This window comes from Dioscorea cayenensis, chromosome 3, assembly GCF_009730915.1.
Source record: "Dioscorea cayenensis subsp. rotundata cultivar TDr96_F1 chromosome 3, TDr96_F1_v2_PseudoChromosome.rev07_lg8_w22 25.fasta, whole genome shotgun sequence".
Lineage (NCBI taxonomy): Eukaryota > Viridiplantae > Streptophyta > Magnoliopsida > Dioscoreales > Dioscoreaceae > Dioscorea > Dioscorea cayenensis.
This window is the reverse complement of record NC_052473.1, coordinates 6729835-6735867: the sequence shown is the minus strand read 5'-3', so window position 1 is coordinate 6735867 and position 6033 is coordinate 6729835. Positions and strand designations below refer to the sequence as shown.

General features: G+C 41.7%; 1 non-coding gene across 1 annotated transcript; it reads right to left on the bottom strand.

The window, feature by feature from the left end:
- Positions 1–1754: 1754 nt before the first annotated feature.
- On the bottom strand, positions 1755–1861 carry LOC120257774. Its single transcript, XR_005535860.1, has one exon. It is a non-coding gene; the product is annotated as a small nucleolar RNA R71 (small nucleolar RNA).
- Between the last annotated feature and the right edge of the window lie 4172 nt (positions 1862–6033).

The window sequence follows — 6033 nt, the reverse complement described above, 5'->3', positions numbered from 1 at the left end:
TTTGATTCGGCGGGGAGTGCCCTAGGCTTGACGAAAGAGTCTTTGGAGAAGACAAGGCGGCTCTTGAAGACCATCGAGACGGATGAAAAGGGGGTTATCTCTATGGATTGCTTGCACTTGTTTTTGATTTCATCTTTGATTTTGTATTGGTCCATGGAGAGCTAAACCCCAAGTGGGTTCTTGGACTTGTAAACCCTAGAATGATTTTACTTCACTGACTTATATTATGTTTCTTTAATTGATGTTTTAATTGAGTTTCAATATCTCATGCTTATTGTTGTGATTTTCCCTTGGAGTGACACTAGGGTGGAGAATCCATATAGGTAATCCTTTGAAGGGGTGACAACTGCACTAGGGTTAGACTTAGCGAGATTGAAGAGGGTTGAGAGGGTGAGTCAAGAGGTAACGGAACGTCCCCTTTTCCTTTCCAATGTGATTTATCCTAACTCCATATTCCAAGAGTTCTTTACCATTATGATAGAGTGAAGTGCTTAGAGACCTTCTCCATTAGGGCTTAGTTGCATGAGTGATAGAGTAAAGTATTTAGTTATCCTTAATGCTGGGGCTTAATTGTGATTAGGGAACTTTCACCTGGACCAAAAGGTTAGATCTAAATTAGGGAATAGGGTTTATCACCTGGAGTCCATAGAACCTCAAACAGTCCCACACCGTGTGAGGTGTTGAGAGTATCCCTTTACACCGGGGCATAGTTTAGAGGGCTAGTCATAGTTGACATTAGGTTTGGGACCGTGTGTCTTTGGATCTCCACAACTTGTTAAACTTCAATTAGGAGGCATAATATTAGTTTTGCACTTAAAATAATAGTCTCAGTGTAAGCATTGTCCCAGTACCCCATTTTACCATCGATTTTTTCTCTTTATTATTCTTGCTTTCTCTCTTCTCTTTTATTTTTATTTGGATTAATATTTTGAATCAAATCACAAATTGGTTTTCACTGTAGCTAAATAGCAATACTTCTTGTTTCTGAACATCTATTCCCTGTGGATTCAACTACCCACTCACTAGGGTATTTTATTACTTTGACGATCCCATGCACTTGCGGTACACACACGTAAAATGTGTGTCAAGTTTTTGGCACCGTTGCCGGGGAATAGGCATTTTGGAAGCATTTGCACTTTGCTATTTTAGCTATTCATCATTTGTTCTATTTCACACCTTCTTATTCTTCCACCATTCTGATTTTTGTTTCTTTCTTTGATTGCAGCTGCGGGTTTTGACCCGAGCAACCCTTCAACATTAGTTAAAGATGATCCAGAAATAGAAAGAAGTATTCATAGATGGGGAAAGGAACCTGTACAAGAACAGTTTAATCCAGCTAAAATAGAAGTTCAAGGGTCTAATAATATGGCTGAACAACATGAGCAATAGAGGACACTTTCAAATTATGCAAGACCCACTGCTCTAGTATATAGTCCAATATTGTGAGGCCACCGATCACAGCTCAGAATTTTGAGCTCAAGCCAGGATTCATCCAAATGTTACAACAGTCAGTACAGTTTAATGTTTTGGCCGACGAGTATCCAAACAATCACATCAAGAATTTTCTGGACGTGTGCGACATGCTCAAGATCAATGGCGTCATGGATGATGCCATAAAATTAAGTGCCTTCCCATTTTCCTTGAAGGGGAGAGTGAAGTAGTGGTTACATTCATTGCCTCGAGCATCGATTACTACTTGGGAAGAGATGGTAGAAGCTTTACTAGCTCGATATTTCCCTCCTGGAAAATCTGCAAAGCTTAGGAATGAAATATCCTCTTTTGTGCAAGTGGAATTGGAGTATCTTTTCGAGACATGGGATACGTTCAAGGATCTCCTGTGGAAATGTCCTTCGCATGGGTTCTCCAAGTAGATGATTATCATAATTTCTGCAATGGTTTGAACCCAAGCATGAAGTAATTACTTGATGCTGTAGCAGGAGGTACTTTAGGTAGTAAAACCCCAGAAGAAGCCTGACCGCTTACTAAAGAGATGACTATGAATAGTTATTAGTGGAATACATGGGACAAGAAGAAGGTAGCCGAACTTCATGAGATCGATACAGTGACATCATTAGCTGCCCAGGTTGAGTCCTTTAGCAAGAAGTAAGACACTATAACTTCTCCTAGAGTGGCAATAGTGATGAGTTACACCGGGTGTGGGGATGGACATGCTTCATCTGATTGCCCGATTGCTATTAATGGTGCAAGTTCGGTGGAACAGGTGGATTTTGTAGGGAATGCAATGAGAGGTCAATGAAATCCGTATAGCAATACCTACAATTAAGGTTGGAGGAATCACCCAAACTTTTCTTAGGGTAATCAGGGGCAACAGAAGACTACTGCACCACCGGATTTCCAACAACAAACCCCAAATGTGGAGAACAAAGTTTCAGTATTGGAGAACCGGATGACTAACTTGGAGAAGGCTTTAACCAAGTTTATTCAATCTTTAGACATGAGATTTCAGTCAGTTGAAGCCTTACAAACCAAGAATTCCTTACCCTTCAAGATTGAAAAATGACCAAAATGATGAGCAATACAAGAAATTTCTGGGTCTATTTAAGTAGTTGTAAATCAACATCCCATTTGTGGAGGCGTTGTCTCAAATGCCTTGCTATGCAAAGTTCCTTAAAGACATCTTGACCAACAAGAGGAAGATGGAGGAGAGTGTATCTGTGATCTTAGATGCTTCATGCTTGTTGGTGTTGCAAAAGAATGTTTCGAACAAGAAAAAAGACCCCGGTAGCTTCATCATTCCATGCAACTTTGGCAATTTGATTGAAGAGAAGGCATTGGCAGATTCAGGGGCTAGAATCAATTTGATTGAAGAGGATAAGAAGACGTCATAAGAATGCGCCAATGCTAGTGGGGATGAGCATTCACAAAGTAAGGGCGACAAACCCTTGTGTGATAACAAACTCGATCATTCCCTCTCTAACTTGCAAAAATTATGTTCATCATGCTTTCAAGTTGTAGGTAATCGAGCAACGTTTCCTCATTAACCCCCTTGAGGTAAGTGCAGGTACGTCAACCTTAGCGATGTTAAACAAGCACTTCTTGGGAGGCAACCTAAGTCTTTATTATTTTTTAGATCTTAGATTAGTTTTGACTTGAATAAAAGCTTTAGTGTTAGTGTTTTGAACTTAATATGCTATTTCTGGGGTTTTCTCATTGATCGTTGGTGTGTTATCGTACTTTAATGTGATTGATGAAATTTTAGGTTGTTTGAGCATGTTTTCATGAGTTTTGGTCATTTATTCACTGTATTTGCAGTATTTGTATAGTTTATTGGTGATTACAGATTTGTCCTGCAGAGTCTGCATTTTTCCTAAGCAATCCAGAGAAGACACATGACCGTGTGGAATTTCCACACGGGCGTGTATTTCCGTTAAGAGCTCAACTTCTCCATCTCGAGAAGGCAAATGGGCGTGTGAGTGCCCTTGTGAGTGACCTTGTGAAGGGCACACGCTTGTATGGAATTTCCACAGGGGTGTGTGGATCCTTGTGACAACGCCCCTTGTATATGTCCCGCAAGTGCACGGGTTTGTTGAAGTAATAAATATCCCAGGTGAGTGGGTATCGTATCCATAGGGAATATGGTGTAAAAATACTTAAATTGTTTTTTAACTAAGCGATTTATGAATAGTGATTTGTGTGGTAAGATGTAATGCAAACAAAAGTAAAAGAGACAAGAGAGAGAGCACAAGTAAAGGAGAGGTAAGGCAATCGATATAAATGGAGTACTCGGATATTGATCCACCTAGGACAATCGTCTCAAGTGCAAAAACCCTTTATTATGCTTCCTAACTAATGCATTAATGAGTCGTGGATATCCTTTAATACATGGTCCCAAATCTAAGGTCAACCATGCCTAACCCTACACATGTCCCGGAGAAGAAATTAAACAATCTCTCAATCTCGCACTCGTATAGAATTGCAATGAGTTCTAGGGATTCCAAGTGATAAATCCTCTTCCTATATGTAGACCTAACCCTTTGGTCCAGGCGGAAGGTCCCTAGCCACAATTAAGCCCGAGATGCTAAAATCACTTCAACGCTTCACTCCATTGCACTCGCAACAGGCGTGGATCATTGAAGTAGCAGGACTGTTCATAGCCAGCCGAGAAAACAGGAGTTCAGAGGATCCACACGGGTGTGTGGAAATTATCCACGCTCGTGTGGAAATTTCCCATGGGCGCGTGAAGCATCCACGCCCGTGTAGTCGCTCGATTCCATCCCTATTTAAAGCCGAATCAGCCCCGATTTTAGTATTCCTTAGTAAGAAGGTTGGTAGGGGATCTTCCATCGAGGCGTATCCTATACCAGACGAGGGAATCCTTGGACGACGAGTAGAGGACTTTCCACAAGACCATCGACATGACTATCGAGGGGGTTTCTTTATGGATTCATTGCTTTTACATTCTATTTCTTTGATTGTACTTAGCTCCATGGAGAGCTAAACCCCTAGTGGGTACTTGGGTATTTGTGAACCCTAGGATGTATTTGTTTCATTGAATCTTTTTATTATGCTTTCAATTAATTGATGTTTGTTGTGAGTTCCAACCTTGAATGCTTGATTGTATGAACATTTCCCCTAGAGTGACACTAGGGTTGAGAGTTCTTCTTGGCCAAGGATTTGGAGAGGTTCTACGGATGCGACATCGTCATTACTTAGTAAGAAGGTTGGTAGGGGATCTTCCATCGAGGCGTATCCTATACCAGACGAGGGAATCCTTGGACGATGAGTAGAGGACTTTCCACAAGACCATCGACATGACTATCGAGGGGGTTTCTTTATGGATTCATTGCTTTTACATTCTATTTCTTTGATTGTCCTTAGCTCCATAGGGAGCTAAACCCCTAGTGGGTACTCGAGTTTAGTGAACCCTAGGATGTATTTGTTTCTTTGAACCTCTTTATTATGCTTTCCATAAATTGATGTTTATTGTGAGTTCCAACCTTGAATGCTTGATTGTATGAACATTTCCCCTAGAGTGACACTAGGGTTGAGAGTTCTTGTTGGTAACCTTGTGAGTGAGTGACACACCACGAGCGTTAGACGAAGCTAGGTTGGAGAGGGTTGAGAGGGTGAGTCGAGAGGTACAGGAGCGTCTCCTTTCCCCTCAGGCATGATAGATTCTACCTCCGTTCCTCGAGTTCTTTGCTGTCATAATAGAGTGAATGGTCTAAGGGATGAACTTCCGCTGGGGCTTAGTTGCGCGTGCAACGGAGTGAAGCGTTGAGGTGATCTTACTATCTAGGGCTCAATTGTGGTTAGAGACCTTCCACCTGGACCAAAGGGTTAGGTGTATAATAAGGAAGAGATTTATCACTTGGAATCCCTAGAGCTCATTGCAACTCTATGCGAGTGCGAGGTGTTGAGATTGTTCGATTTCTCCTCTGGGACATGTATAGAGTTAGGCATAGTTGACCTTAGATTTGGGACTATGTAATTAAGGATTTCCACGACTCACCATTGCATTGATTAGGAAGCATAATAGAGGGTTCTTGCACTTGAAACAATTATCCTAGGCAGAGCATTATCCGGGTACCCCATCTTTATCGATTGCCTTACCCCCATCTTTACTTTTGCTCTCTTACTTGTTGCTTTTACTGTTGAGAATTGAATCATTGTCACACTCATTATCATTGATCTTTTACATAGCTAAGAATCGAATTAAGTATTTTTATTCCCTACTCCCTAGGATTCGATACCCGCTCACCCGGGATTATTACTTCGACAAACCCGTGCACTTGCGGGATATATGCAAGGGGATCTTGTAAATGCACAATTAAGCCCCAGCGGAGGGTCATCCCTTAGACCATTCACTCTATTATGGCCGCAAAGAACTCAAGGAACGGAGGTAGAATCTATCACGCCGGAGGGGAAAGGGGATGCTCCTGTACCTCTCGACTCACCCTCTCAACCCTCTCCAACCTAGCTTTGTCTAACGCTCGTGGTGTGTCACTCACTCACAAGGTTACCAAGAAGAACTCTCAACCCTAGTGTCACTCTAGGGGAAATGTTCATACA